Raw genomic sequence first — 15,595 nt, forward strand, 5'->3', positions numbered from 1 at the left:
GGACCTCGGGGAAGATCAGTTTGGATTCCGTAGAAATGTTGGAACACGTGAGGCAATACTAACCTTACGACTTATCTTAGAAGAAAGATTAAGAAAAGGCAAACCTACGTTTCTAGCATTTGTAGACTTAGAGAAAGCTTTTGACAATGTTAACTGGAATACCCCCTTTCAAATTCTGAAGGAGGCAGGGGTAAAATACAGGGAGCGAAAGGCTATTTACAATTTGTACAGAAAACAGATGGCAGTTATAAGAGTCGAGGGGCATGAAAGGGAAGCAGTGGTTGGGAAAGGAGTGAGACAGGGTTGTAGCCTCTCCCCGATGTTATTCAATCTGTATATTGAGCAAGCAGTAAAGGAAACAAAAGAAAAATTCGGAGTAGGTATTAAAATTCATGGAGAAGAAGTAAAAACTTTGAGGTTTGCCGATGACATTGTAATTCTGTCAGAGACAGCAAAGGACTTGGAAGAGCAGTTGAACGGAATGGATAGTGTCTTGAAAGGAGGATATAAGATGAACATCAACAAAAGCAAAACGAGGATAATGGAATGTAGTCAAATTAAATCGGGTGATGCTGAGGGGATTAGATTAGGAAATGAGACACTTAAAGTAGTAAAGGAGTTTTGCTATTTAGGGAGTAAAATAACTGATGATGGTCGAAGTAGAGAGGATATAAAATGTAGACTGGCAATGGCAAGGAAATCTTTTCTGAAGAAGAGAAATTTGTTAACATCGAGTATAGATTGAAGTGTCAGGAAGTCGTTTCTGAAAGTATTTGTATGGAGTGTAGCCATGTATGGAAGTGAAACATGGACGATAACCAGTTTGGACAAGAAGAGAATAGAAGCTTTCGAAATGTGGTGCTACAGAAGAATGCTGAAGATATGGTGGGTAGATTACGTAACTAATGAGGAGGTATTGAATAGGATTGGGGAGAAGAGGAGTTTGTGACACAACTTGACTAGAAGAAGGGATCGGGTGGTAGGACATGTTTTGAGGCATCAAGGGATCACAAATTTAGCATTGGAGGGCAGCGTGGAGGGTAAAAATGATAGAGGGAGACCAAGAGATGAATACACTAAGCAGATTCAGAAGGATGTAAGTTGCAGTAGGTACTGGGAGATGAAGAAGCTTGCACAGGATAGAGTAGCATGGACGCATCTCGTGGTCGTGCGGTAGCGTTCTCGCTTCCCACGCCCGGGTTCCCGGGTTCGATTCCCGGCGGGGTCAGGGATTTTCTCTGCCTCGTGATGGCTGGGTGTTGTGTGCTGTCCTTAGGTTAGTTAGGTTTAAGTAGTTCTAAGTTCTAGGGGACTTATGACCACAGCAGTTGAGTCCCATAGTGCTCAGAGCCTTAGTAGCATGGAGAGCTGCATCAAACCAGTCTCAGGACTGAGGACCACAACAACAACAACAATTGTGAAGCGCTTTTAATGTAACTATATTCATGTAGTTCGGACGCTGTGGGCGACTGTACTATTATGAGCAGCGACTCCTTTCAACATTATATATGACGGTAGTATCTGTTCCCGAAAGAACAGTTACCGTCGATGACCATGCAGCTTTGCTCGAAATGAAATGATAATTAAATAGACACCATAGCTGCAAGCAGGCGTTGATACACTTCATTGGGGACATGTTGAAAATGTGTGCCCCGACCGGGACTCGAACCCGGGATCTCCTGCTTACATGGCAGACGCTCTATCCATCTGAGCCACCGCGGGCGCAGAGGATAGTGCGTCTGCAGGGACTTATCCCTTGCACGCTCCCCGTGAGATCCACATTCCCAACATGTCCACAACACTACATTCGTAGTGCGCCTAATAGATGTTTGCCCATCATACTCATTACTCGTGGCAGATTAATCTACCAAGTCCCGTACGAGTTCGGGCATAGCGTGTGCGTTCGCACAAGAAGGTCAAAGGCCGGGAACCCATATTTTTAACTATATATGACGGTAGTATCTGTTCCCGAAAGAACAGTTACCTCTATTAGGCGCACTACGAATGTAGTGTTGTGGACATGTTGGGAATGTGGATCTCACGGGGAGCGTGCAAGGGATAAGTCCCTGCAGACGCACTATCCTCTGTGCCCACGGTGGCTCAGATGGATAGAGCGTCTGCCATGTAAGCAGGAGATCCCGGGTTCGAGTCCCGGTCGGGGCACACATTTTCAACATGTCCCCAATGAAGTGTATCAACGCCTGCTTGCAGCTACGGTGTCTATTTAATTATCATTTCCTTTCAACATATCTGCTACGTGGGCCACCTGTGGCTACAGCAGCTGCTGTCTTGCAAGACATCGGCATCGAACGCTGATCGTTTGCGCGGTTTATGAACGACTTGATTGGTTGCAGTGAAGCCCAATATAAAATCTTTCAATAAAAATGATTGGATAGGAAAGTGTTGCTTCCTGATGGAAACGTCCGAAAATGAGTTGATTAGAGATATAGAGCGATTGTTTACTTTATGGACTGCATTGGTTCCACTTGAATAACTCCTTCTTGACGGGCTAGAGATGATGAAATTCTCGAAAAGAGGTGTAACGAGGTTTTTCATGGACAAACTTATGCCACATTACGTAGTTTACCATGCCTAAACAAATATTTTCAACATAACTTATTGATGCTTGAATAGTAGAAATGTGTGGTAATCAATTTCAGTTTCATAATGACGGTATTGTGTATCGGCAGTGAATTGTTTATCACGCAGATACTATTTTAGCTATACAAAGTGTTGGCGAACGGTAAGCTGAACAGAAGGTGACCCATCATCTTCCAGCTGTAGCGTCGAAGCCACTCACTTCTCTTGCTCCTACAGTGAGGCACACAATCATTTCACCACTTCGAGTTACAGAAATAAGAAACGTTAGTCGACCTAGAAATTTTTCGAAGTTTGACGCTAATCTCGTCTACTAGATAATCAGGTTGTTACCTACTATAATTTGGGAACATTTGTGGAAGACCGATCATTTGAGTGACCTGGAACAGCGGTTACGATATTATGTAACGTTCCTCAGTGGAATATCAGACGTGTTTGTCATTTCTTACCCTTTCCGTATCTTCTAATTGCACGACATTAACTGCGGTACGAAACTTCAGTAATCACACTATCAGTAAATGCTGCTAAATATTATTGAATGTATTGTAGATCTCAAGACCCACTAATGTATGAGGTGGTGGGTTATCATGTGTGATGTTATTGGTTTGAATAAAGATTTTTATAGAAAAAATCACACTATCAGCGCATCATTTAATGATTACCGCTGAATAATTATTCTCTCTTCTGTTCGGCCTCGCCAGCCATTTGGCATCTACTGCAGGTTAGAACCCTCTCCCGGATTTCTCCATTCATTACGGCTTCACCTCCGAGCGTCCATACTCTGCTTATTACCTAGGGTCAGCTAGCCAACCTTCATTACGTTATCACCTCTCTGTTTTGTTATCTCTGGTAATCCAGCAAAGGACTTCCTTAGTCTGTCTGCCATCCACTCTCTTACCTACAGGGCGGCCGCGGTGGCCGAGCGGTTCTAGGCACTTCATTCCGGAACCGCGCGACTGATACGGTCGCAGGTTCGAATCCTGCCTCGGGCATGGATGTGGGTGATGTCCTTAGGTTAGTTAGGTTTATGTAGTTCTAAGTTCTAGGGGACTGATGACCTCAGATGTTAAGTCCCATAGTGATTAGAGCCATTTGAACCATTTCTTACCTACAACTGCTGTCCATCTGTTCGCTTTTCATGCTACTTCGTCGCCATATTTCTCTACATTGTCTGGCTCGTATCACGATTTCTATTTTTACAGGAGAGTGTATTTTATATATTTCACTGTTATGTTGTGGCTCATGGTATTGGAGGAAGAGGCACAGCCTTGCGGGGTAGCCGCGATGTTTGTGGCGGATTTTCACGTTTCGTGCGGCTCCTCCTGTCGCAGGTTCGAGTCCTCCCTCGGGCATGAGTGTGTGTGTTGTCCATAGCGTAAGTTAGTTTACGTTAGATTAATTAGTGTGTAGGCTTAGGGACCGATGACCTTTGCAGTTTCGTCCCATAAGACCTTCCATCAAATATACAAAAAGAGGCACACTCGTCTATAAACTTTGTTCCTCTACGTGTTACATTAATACGTACCATGAGGCTGAGTCCCATTGCCTATCTATGTCACCAAGGAATTAGTCGGAACATTTGTTTTTATCGATACTTGCATAGAAGAAATACGCGTCACGACGAAGCAATTGCGGCCGCATCTTTGCGGTTTTGTTAATGTCCGTAGCAGTTGTGAATATCTAGGCTCCTTTTGATTTTCCCCTCCACCCTAATACCCTTCACCATTTGCTTGCTGTCCCCCACCTATCCCCAAGCCCGTTGTCTTCTCCACCTTTCCAAAAGCGGCATGACGGTTTCGTTAAGAAAAAAATGGTTCAAATGGCTCTGAGCACTATGGGACTTAACTTCTGAGGTCATCAGTCCCCTAGAACTTAGAACTACTTAAACCTAACAACCTAAGGACGTCACACACATCCATGCCCGAGGCAGGATTCGAACCTGCGACCGTAGCCTAGAACCGCTCGGCCACAGAGGCCGGCGGTTTCGTTAAGAGAGGAACTACGCTAACGTAAGGCAAGAGTGAGTTTCAGATCCCAGACCGGGCATCCTGATTTATGTCTTTTCCGCTTTCTATGAAGCACCTGAGGTAGATGATGGGGTGAGTCTTGAACCCAGGACACTGAAAATTTCTTCTCTCACTATTAATTATTCAGAAAGTATCTATGTCTACGACATGTAAGCTGTTATTTTCCACTCTTCCTCCGAATTTTTCAATTGAATACGTCAGTAACGCCGTCAGATGTCCCAAGTTGATGGCACAGTGGATACTTCAGTGGACGCATACCCGGAAAAAGCGAGATTCATATTTCCGTGTGGTCGTCTTCCTTTACGTTTTCCTTGGCTTCCCCGACCACATGAAGCTCATGATGGGACGTTTCGTAATAGAATGCAGCTGTCATTTTCCAGCTCATCCTTGTAAAATAACTTTTTGTTCCTGTCCAACGACAAGGATGCTCGTTGTGATGTTTGATCTTCAGTCAACATCGTACCTTCTTTTCCCTCTGCTAAACAGACTGCGCACCGTCTCAAGGGTCTTCAGCGCCGATGGGACGAGGAATGGCTCTGAGCACTATGGGACTCAACTGCTGAGGTCATTAGTCCCTTAGAACTAGTTAAACCTAACTAACCTAAGGACATCACAAACATCCATGCCCGAGGCAGGATTCGAACCTGCGACCGTAGCGGTCTTGCGGTTCCAGATTGCAGCGCCTTTAACCGCACGGCCACTTCGGCCGGCCGCCGATGGGACGCTACAATGCCGCCTTCCTTCCTTCTTTTTCGTCAAATCTTCCAGCATAGCGAAAACAAGACTCCGAAATACATAACGGATTCTAGTCCGAATTTTCATAGCCAAACGAAGAGAAGTAAATGGACAAATGGTCCGTCAGATTGACAAGAGTGTATATTTTTGTAAGAAAAGGTCTACAATCTTCAAATTAATCATGGTGATTAGAAAAACGTAATTAGCGATTTGACAGAAATATTATCCGAATTTTCAGGCAAAAGTATGAAAATATCTTACCATTTCGCCCTTTGTTAGGAACTTCCTGGGTTCCACACACTGCTGGTATTTACTGTGTTTGTTACACCACCACCACCAATCACGAGAACTCCATTAGAGTTTAGGCGTGGCACTGATCACCCGTGACGCTTCCGTGATTTTAACAGAGAGACATAACTTCTTTTGTTTTAAGTGACAGGCCGGCCGTTGTGGCCGAGCGCTTCTAGGCACTTCAGTCCGGAACCGCGCTGCTGCTACGGTCGTAGGTTCGAACCCTGCCTCGGGCATGGAAGTGTGTGATGTCCTTAGGTTAGTTAGGTTTAAGTAGTTCTAAGTTCTAGGGGACAGATGACTTCAGATGTTGAGTCCCATAGTGCTCAGAGCCATTTGAACCATTTTTTTGAAGTGACAGCGTTATCGTCAAGCTATTACAGCTTTCATCGATGATCAAAGCACCACAAGTCCGAGGAACCGCCACCTTCATACACACTGCTACGCTACACTCCGCTCGCTAAGCATTACTGCAATAATCATGGCCTAATTTAACGACAACGATTGTTTACAGCTCGGTGTAATAAAACTGCTGCCTTTAAACACACGTACTCCTGTAGTAAATAAGACACGACCTTGTCATATTCACATGTAATATATGGTGCCAAAGCGTTACCACAAGACATTTAGGCCCCTAGCTGTTACTTATCTCTATAAACGATTTCGGAGACAACCTGAGCAGCCCTCTTAGGTTGTTTTCAGATGAAGCTGTCGTTTATCGACAGATAAAGTCATCAGAAGATCAAAACAAATTGCAAAACAATTTAGGAAAGATACCTGTATGTTGCGAAAATTGGCAATTGACCCTAAATAACGAAAAGTGTGAGGTCTTCCACATCAGTGCTAAAAGGAATCCATTAAACTTCAGTTCCACGATAAACCAGTCAAATCTAAAGGCTGTAAATTCAAATAAATACCTAGGAATTACAATTACGAAAAACTTAAATTGGAAGGAACACGTAGAAAATGTTGTGCGGACGACTAACCAAAGACAGCGTTTTATTGGCAGGACACTTCGAAAAGGTAACAGATCTCCTAAGGAGACTACCTTCACTACTATTGTCCATCCTCTTTTAGAATACTGCTGCTCGGTGTTGGATTCATACGAGATAAGATTGACCGAGTACATCGAAAAAGTTCAAAGAAAGGCAACCCGTTTTGTATTATCGCGAAATAGGGGAGAAAGTGTCACGAAATGATACAGGATTTGGGGTGGACGTCACTAAAACAAAGGCGTTTTTCGTTGCGGCGGAGTCTTCTCACGACATTCCAATCACCAAATGTCTCCTCCGAATGCGAAAATATTTTGTTGACACCGACCAATAGGGAGAAACAATCATCATGATAAAATAAGAGGAATCAGAACTCGTACGGAAAGATATAGGTGCTCGTTGTTTCCGCGCGCTACACGAGATTGGAATGATAGAGAATTGTGAAATACACCACCCTCTGCCAGGCAGTTAAATGTGATTTGCATTGTATCCATGTAGATGTAGATGTAAATGTAGTGTGAAATTATTTGGACACACTAGGGACGACTGCAGTTCCTCGCAGTAGTTGTACAAGTGAAGTTGGTACGATGGAGAAGTGTCCTGCACTTGTAATGCATAGAATAGGTCTTGGTCTTCCTGCCTTCAAAGTTAAGTCAGCTTTAAATGAAAACACTTTTAATGACATGTAATAAATGAAACACCTTAGCGTAGCAATGCGAGCAGTTCTGAAGCAAATAATTCAGACACACACCTAGAGAAGATAAAACGTGGTGGATACAAGAGACAGTAAAGTCTTTTCAGCTATCTCAGTGACATATGTGTAAGACATACTCGAGCTCTGTATCAGTCCGACAGGTGCAGAGATAAGATGTCCACACACGGCCACTCTTAGCCGCGCGATTCAGGACAGCCTACGCAGTTCTGCGCTCGAGAATGGCCGCGTGAACGCAGTGTTGTTACAGGGGCTGATGTGACGTTAAGACACCGGTCTGATGCCGTCCGAACCAGCCCGCCAGCGGATTTAGATGTCCATACCTGAAGTGCGTGACGTTCTCACACATGCTGTTGTACGCTCTCTCGCAGATTTTTCTCAGACCGCCTACACGGCGCAACGCAAAAGTTTTGCGCCCTTCCGCATATTCTTCTTGTCCGTAACCAACGCTGTCATGGCAGATTCCCGTTGCTGGAACAAGAATTTCTTGATGCAGCTCATAAATAAGTACAAATCCCAGCAGTGCTTGTGGCAAATAAGATCCAAAGACTGCAAAAATAGGAAATTAAAGACTGAGGCTAATGATACATTGGTTGCGTTTTGCAAACCAGTTTTCCCCGAAGCGAATCGTGACTGTATTGTAAAAGGAAAAAAAGGCTTACGGGGCTCATTTAGAAAAGAACTGACGAAATTTTGTGACAGCAGGTTTAGTGGTACGTCTCTCGATGACATTTATGTACCAGCTTTGTGGTACTACGACATGCTTTTATTTACTGTGGATCAAGAGTTGTCAGGTGCGAGTTGTTCGAACTTGGATGTTTATATGGATGTGGAGAAAGTTATTTCTGACTGCGAGGATGATTACAATGTAATTGACCATGAAGACAGTGATGTCGTCAACGAGGGTGAAGCTGATGGTGGTAGCCAACGCACTGAACAACGTGTAAAAGTGAGTAAGCAGTGGTGTTTATGTAGTTAGGGTACAGTGACTACAGTGTAATTATAATAATAGAACTTGCAGCCAAAGTTGAAGCAATATGATATGTTGTACGAGGGGTATTCAATGAGCAATGCAACACATTTTTTTCTGAAGCCAGGTTGGATTCTAATACATGATACTCTCCGTTCTTTTGGCTTCAAGACTCTACTTCTCAACATAATCTCCTTTCAATGCAACGACCTTACGCCACCTTACTGGAGGAACTGTATTCCCGCAAGGTTCCACTCTCCTGGTTGACGTCGGAGCCAACATCTCGCTGCAGCAGCAACCTCCCCATCATCCACGTGTTGCTTCCCGAGGAGTGCATCCTTCATTGGGCCAAGTCTGAAAGAGAGAGATCCGGGCTGTAGGGTGGACGTGAAAGAACAGTCCATTGAGGTTTTGTGAGCTCTTCTCGGGTGAGGCCTCGAGTTGACACGGAGAAAGAGAGGTTCGTTTTCATTTTTCTAGCGATGAACACGCTGAAGTTGCTTCTTCAATTTCCTGTGGGTAGCACTATACACTTCCGAGTTGATCGTTGCACCATGAGGGAGGACATCAAACAGAAAAACCCCTTCAGACACCCAGAAGACTGTCATGATAACTTTGCCGGCAGAGAGTACGGATTTGAACTTTTTCTTCGGACGAAAGATGCCGTGGCATAACTCCATGGATCGCCATTTTGTTTCCAGTTATACAACTACATCTACATCCATACTCCGCAAGCCACCTGACGGTGTGTGGCGGAAGGTACCTTGAGTACCTCTATCGGTTTTCCCTTCTATTCCAGTCTCGTATTGTTCGTGGAAAGAAGGATTGTCGGTATGTCTTTGTGTCGGCTCTAATCTCTCTGATTTTATCCTGATAGTATCTTCGTGAGATATACGTAGGAGGGAGCAATATACTGCTTGACTCCTCGGTGAAGGTATGTTCTCGAAACTTCAACAAAAGCCCGTACCGAGCTACTGAGCGTCTCTCCTGCAGAGTCTTCCACTGGAGTTTATCTATCATCTCCGTAACGCTTTCGCGATTACTAAATGATCCTGTAACGAAGCGCGCTGCTCTCCGTTGGATCTTCTCTATCTCTTCTATCAACCCTATCTGGTACGGATCCCACACTGCTGAGCAGTATTCAAGCAGTGGGCGAACAAGCGTACTGTAACCTACTTCCTTTGTTTTCGGATTGCACTTCCTTAGGATTCTTCCAATGCATCTCAGTCTGGCATCTGCTTCACCGACGATCAACTTTATATGATCATTCCATTTTAAATCACTCCTAATGCGTACTCCCAGATAATTTATGGAATTAACTGCTTCCAGTTGCTGACCTGCTATTTTGTAGCTAAATGATAAGGGATCTATCTTTCTATGTATTCGCAGCACATTACACTTGTCTACATTGAGATTCAATTGCCATTCCCAGCACCATGCGTCAATTCGCTGCAGATCCTCCTGCATTTCAGTACAATTTTCCATTGTTACAATCTCTCGATACACCACAGCATCATCTGCAAAAAGCCTCAGTGAACTTCCGATGTCATCCACAAGGTCATTTGTGTATATTGTGAATAGCAACGGTCCTATGACACTACCCTGAGGCACACCTGAAATCACTCTTACTTCGGAAGACTTCTCTCCATTGAGAATGACATGCTGCGTTCTGTTATCTAGGAACTCCTCAATCCAATCACACAATTGGTCTGATAGTCCATATGCTCTCACTTTGTTCATTAAACGACTGTGGGGAACTGTATCGAACGCCTTGCGGAAGTCAAGAAACACGGCATCTACCTGTGAACCCGTGTCTATGGCCCTCTGAGTCTCGTGGACGAATAGCGCGAGCTGGGTTTCGCACGACCGTCTTTTTCGAAACCCATGCTGATTCCTACAGACTAGATTTCTAGTCTCCAGAAAAGTCATTATACTCGAACATAATACGTGTTCCAAAATTCTACAACTGATCGACGTTAGAGATATAGGTCTATAGTTCTGCACATCTGTTCGACGTCCCTTCTTGAAAACGGGGATGACCTGTGCCCTTTTCCAATCCTTTGGAACGCTACGCTCTTCTAGAGACCTACGGTACACCGCTGCAAGAAGGGGGGCAAGTTCCTTCGCGTACTCTGTGTAAAATCGAACTGGTATCCCATCAGGTCCAGCGGCCTTTCCTCTTTTGAGCGATTTTAATTGTTTCTCTATCCCTCTGTCGTCTATTTCGATATCTACCATTTTGTCATCTGTGCGACAATCTAGCGAAGGAACTACAGTGCAGTCTTCCTCTGTGAAACAGCTTTGGAAAACGGCATTTAGTATTTCGGCCTTTAGTCTGTCATCCTCTGTTTCAGTACCATGTTGGTCACAGAGTGTCTGGACATTTTGTCTTGATCCACCTACCGCTTTGACATAAGACCAAGTGATCTGTGACGCTGTTCGACAAAAAATTGTCACGATCAGTCTCGTAACATGCAAGCAACTCGGCTTACATGGTTCTTCGCTGCTCTTTGTGGTCTTCAGTTAGGCAATGTGGATCTCTGCGGGCACACGCCTTTGAGTACCCCAAATGGTGGACGAGTGAGTCAGCAGTATCAACAGAGACGTTCAGTTGTGCAGCTAGTTGTTTGATGCTGATCTGTCAATCACCTCGAATGAGAGTGTCCGCACAATCAAACATAACAGTAATCGCAGCTGTGTGCTGTGGGCCGCCACGCGCGAGACAGGACAGGTTTGCGCGACATTGTTGCGATGATGCCACCTATCGAAACTTCATGAAAATGTAGGCTCTGAAGATGAAATATTCCAGGAAGTCCGACAGTGAATTCCTTACTTTTTCAAGCGAAATTGGCCAAGAAAAAAAGTTTTATATTACTTGTTGAACGCCTGTCGGATTACGCATGGTTGGACAAAAACATGGAAACATGGCGATAAATGAATGCTTGAAAATAAATGCAGATGCTAGTCAAGCCTGCAGGTTGCGCTGTCGTGCTTGACTACGAACGGCACCTGTGTAATGTCCAGGCGTGGTAGAACAGTGGTCTGTGTAGTTGTGAGTGCATTATGTCGGAGCTAAGTGAATTCGTACGTGGGCCAACAAGTGGTGCTCGTATGGTGGGCGCTTGCGTAGCCAGTGTAGCAGAAGTGTTTGGTGTTCCAAGAGGCACTGTATCGAAAAGTTACACCACATACAGAGAAAGTTGGAAAACCCGCCAGGGTAGCCGAGAGCGCTAACGCGCTGCTTCCTGGACTCGGGTAGGCGCCGGCCCCGGATCGAATCCCCCCCAGCGGATTAACGACGAGGGCCTGTATGCCGGCCAGCCTGGATGTGGTTTTTAGGCGGTTTTTCACATTCCGCTAGATGAATACCGGGCTTTTCCCCCAGTTCCGCCTCAGTTACACGACTCACAGACATTTGGAAAACGTTCGCAATATTTCATGACTTACACTAGACGCAAACAGCTGGGGTACACTACTTTCGTCCCAGGGGGGTTCGGGGTGGCGGCAGGAAGGGCACCCGGCCCCCCTCTGCCATTAACACAGCCAAATCCGTCATAACAAAGCCGACCCCGCGTTGGTGCGGGGCCCGAGAAAGGACAGGGAAAGTGGGAAAACATCATCCGCTAAATCACAGCGAGGGCGAAAGAGTGTTTTGAGTGATCGTGATAGATGGTCATTGGAGAGGATTTGATGAGAAATGAGATGACAGCTGAAAAAGTCATGGCAGAACTGAATGTGGCACTCGCCAACGCAACCACACATCAAACCAACGCCAAGGGAGCTCCGTAAGGATTGCAGGGCGAGCTAGACTTCCAAAGTCGCTCATCAGTGATATGCCCCTAACAGGAAACCGTGGAGCCGAACCCATGAAACCTGGACCATAGAGTAAAGGTCGAATGTCATTTGGCCAGATGAGTCTTGTTTCACATTCTTTCCAATCTGGAGGAGTTTACGCCCCAAAAGTGAAACACGACAGGCTCTCGCTGTTCATCTGTGGAGCCATATCATGCTGTTCGATGGGACCCAAGGTTACTCTGCAAGGTCGCCTTACAACCAAGTATAAAGTGGTCATTTTGGTTGATCAGGTCCATCCCATGGCATAATGTTCGGTCCCCTAAGGTGAAGCTCTGTTCCAAGACGACAGGGCCACTCTTTAGACCGCTCGCGTCGTCCAGGCCTGGCTTTGTTGCCTCTTCCCTGCACACCATTGTCACCAGATCGCAATATTATTGAGTCTTTGTGGTCTTCTTTGGAGAGAATGGTGCGTGATCGCTATCCACCACTATCTTCATTACCTGGTCTTGCCAGTATTTTGGGGGAAGAGTGGTATAGAATTCCCTTGGAAACGAAAGTGGACACGTATTTATCCATTCAGAAACAACTGGAAACTGTTTTGGATGCCACAGATTTCCAACAACGTATTAAAAATGATAATGTGTTGCGTTTTTGGTGCTTCCATATTTTTATACATCCCCAGCACAGTATCCCATATAGTGAAACAGATGTTAGGCTCTTCCAGTACATACAATGGCTTCCCGCCATGGTACCCTTCCTTCTGATAGAAAATAAGTCTCATAAGCTTCTCTTGGCCAGAAATGCCTTTTTTTGCCGTAGCGAGTCTGCTTTTATGTCCTCCTTGCTCCGTCCGTCATTGGTTATTTTACTGCCTAGGTAGCAGAATTCCTTAACTTCATTGACTTCGTGACCATCAATCCTGATGTTAAGTTTCTCGCTGTTCTCATTTCTACTACTTCTCATTACCTGTGTCTTTCTCCGATTTACTCTCAAACCATCCTGTGTACTCATTAGACTGTTCATTCCGTTCAGCAGATCATTTAATTCTTCTTCACTTTCACTCAGGATAGCAATGTCATCAGCGAATCGTATCATTGATATCCTTTCATCTTGTATTTTAATTCCACTCCTGAACCGTTCTTTTATTTCCATCATTGCTTCCTCGATGTACAGATTGAAGAGTAGGGGCGAAAGGCAACAGCCTTGTCTTACACCCTTCGTAATACGAGCACTTCGTTCTTGATCGTCCACTCTTATTATTCCCTCTTGGTTGTTGTACATATTGTATATGACCCGTCTCTCCCTATAGCTTACCCCTACTTTTTTCAGAATCTCGAACAGCTTGCACCATTTTATATTGTCGAACGCTTTTTCCAGGTCGACAAATCCTATGAAAGTGTCTTGATTTTTCTTTAGCCTTGCTGCCATTATTAGCCGTAACGTCAGAATTGCCTCTCTCGTCCCTTTACTTTTCCTAAAGCCAAACTGATCGTTACCTAGCGCATTCTCAATTTTCTTTTCCATGCTTCTGTATATTATTCTTGTAAGCAGCTTCGATGCATGAGCTGTTAAGCTGATTGTGCGATAATTCTCGCACTTGTCAGCTCTTGCCGTCTTCGGAATTGTGTGGATGATGCTTTTCCGAAAGTCAGATGGTATGTCGCCAGACTCATATATTCTACACACCAACGTGAATAGTCGCTTTGTTGCCACTTCCCCCAATGGTTTTAGAAATTCTGATGGAATGTTATCTATCCCTTCTGCCTTATTTGACCGTAAGTCCCCCAAAGCTCCTTTAAATTCCGATTCTAATACTGGATCCCCTATTTCTTCTAAATCGACTCCTGTTTCTTCTTCTATCACATCAGACAAATCTTTACCCTCATAGAGGCTTTCAATGTGTTATTTCCACCTATCTGCTCTCTCCTCTGCATTTAACAGTGGAATTCCCGTTGCACTCTTAATGTTACCATTGTTGCTTTTAATGTCACCAAACGTTGTTTTGACTTTCCCGTATGCTGAGTCTGTCCTTCCGACAATCATATCTTTTTCGATGTCTTCACATTTTTCCTGCAGCCATTTCGTCTTAGCTTCCCTGCACTTCCTATTTATTTCATTCCTCAGCGACTTGTATTTCTGTATTCCTGATTTTCCCGCAACATGTTTGTACTTCCTCCTTTCATCAATCAACTGAAGTATTTCTTCTGTTACCCATGGTTTCTTCGCAGCTACCTTCTTTGTACCTATGTTTTCCTTCCCAACTTCTGTGATGGCCCTTTTTAGAGACGTCCATTCCTCTTCAACTGTACTGCCTACTGCGCTATTCCTTATTGCTGTATCTATAGCGTTAGAGAACTTCAAACGTATCTCGTCATTCCTTAGTACTTCCGTATCCCACTTCTTTGCGTATTGATTCTTCCTGACTTGAACTTCAGCCTACTCTTCATCACTACTATATTGTGATCTGAGTCTATATCTGCTCCTGGGTACGCCTTACAATCCAGTATCTGATTTCGGAATCTCTGTCTGACCATGATGTAATCTAATTGAAATCTTCCCGTGACTCCCGGCCTTTTCCAAGTATACCTCCTCCTCTTGTGATTCTTGAACAGGGTATTCGCTATTACTAGGTGAAACTTGTTACAGAACTCAATTAGTCTTCCTCCTCTTTCATTCCTTGTCCCAAGCCCATATTCTCCTGTAACCTTTTCTTCTACTCCTTCCCCTACAACTGCATTCCAGTCGCCCATGACTATTAGATTTTCGTCCCCCTTTACATACTGCATTACCCTTTCAATATCCTCATACACTTTCTCTATATGTTCATCTTCAGCTTGCGACGTCGGGATGTATACCTGAACTATCGTTGTCGGTGTTGGTCTGCTGTCGATTCTGATTAGAACAACCCAGTCACTGAACTGTTCACAGTAACACACCCTCTGCCCTACCTTCCTATTCATAACGAATCCTACACCTGTTATACCATTTTCTGCTGCTGTTGATATTACCCGATACTCATCTGACCAGAAATCCTTGTCTTCCTTCCACTTCACTTCACTGACCCCTACTATACCTAGATTGAGCCTTTGCATTTCCCTTTTCAGATTTTCTAGTTTCCCTACCACGTTCAAGCTTCTGACATTCCACGCCCCGACTCGTAGAACGTTATCCTTTCGTTGATTGTTCAATCTTTTTCTCATGGTAACCTCCCCCTTGGCAGTCCCCTCCCGGAGATCCGAATGGGGGACTATTCCGGAATCTTTTGCCAATGGAGATATTATCATGATACTTCTTCAACTACCGGTACATGTCCTGTGGATACACGTTACGTGTCTTTAATGCAGTGGTTTCCATTGCCTTCTGCATCCTCATGTCGTTGATCATCGCTGATTCTTCCGCCTTTAGGGGCAATTTCCCACCCCTAGGACAAGAGAGTGCCCTGAACCTCTATCCGCTCCTCCGCCATCTTTGACAA

The 15,595-nt window shown here is 44.6% G+C and overlaps 2 non-coding genes across 2 annotated transcripts; one reads left to right on the top strand and one right to left on the bottom strand.

The window, feature by feature from the left end:
* Positions 1-1,648: 1,648 nt before the first annotated feature.
* Trnat-ugu (transfer RNA threonine (anticodon UGU)) lies at positions 1,649-1,723 on the bottom strand. Its single transcript has one exon. It is a non-coding gene; the product is annotated as a tRNA-Thr (tRNA).
* A 365-nt stretch (positions 1,724-2,088) lies between these two features.
* On the top strand, positions 2,089-2,163 carry Trnat-ugu (transfer RNA threonine (anticodon UGU)). Its single transcript has one exon. It is a non-coding gene; the product is annotated as a tRNA-Thr (tRNA).
* Positions 2,164-15,595: the final 13,432 nt, after the last annotated feature.

The sequence above is a fragment of the Schistocerca nitens genome, chromosome 1 (assembly GCF_023898315.1).
Source record: "Schistocerca nitens isolate TAMUIC-IGC-003100 chromosome 1, iqSchNite1.1, whole genome shotgun sequence".
NCBI lineage: Eukaryota > Metazoa > Arthropoda > Insecta > Orthoptera > Acrididae > Schistocerca > Schistocerca nitens.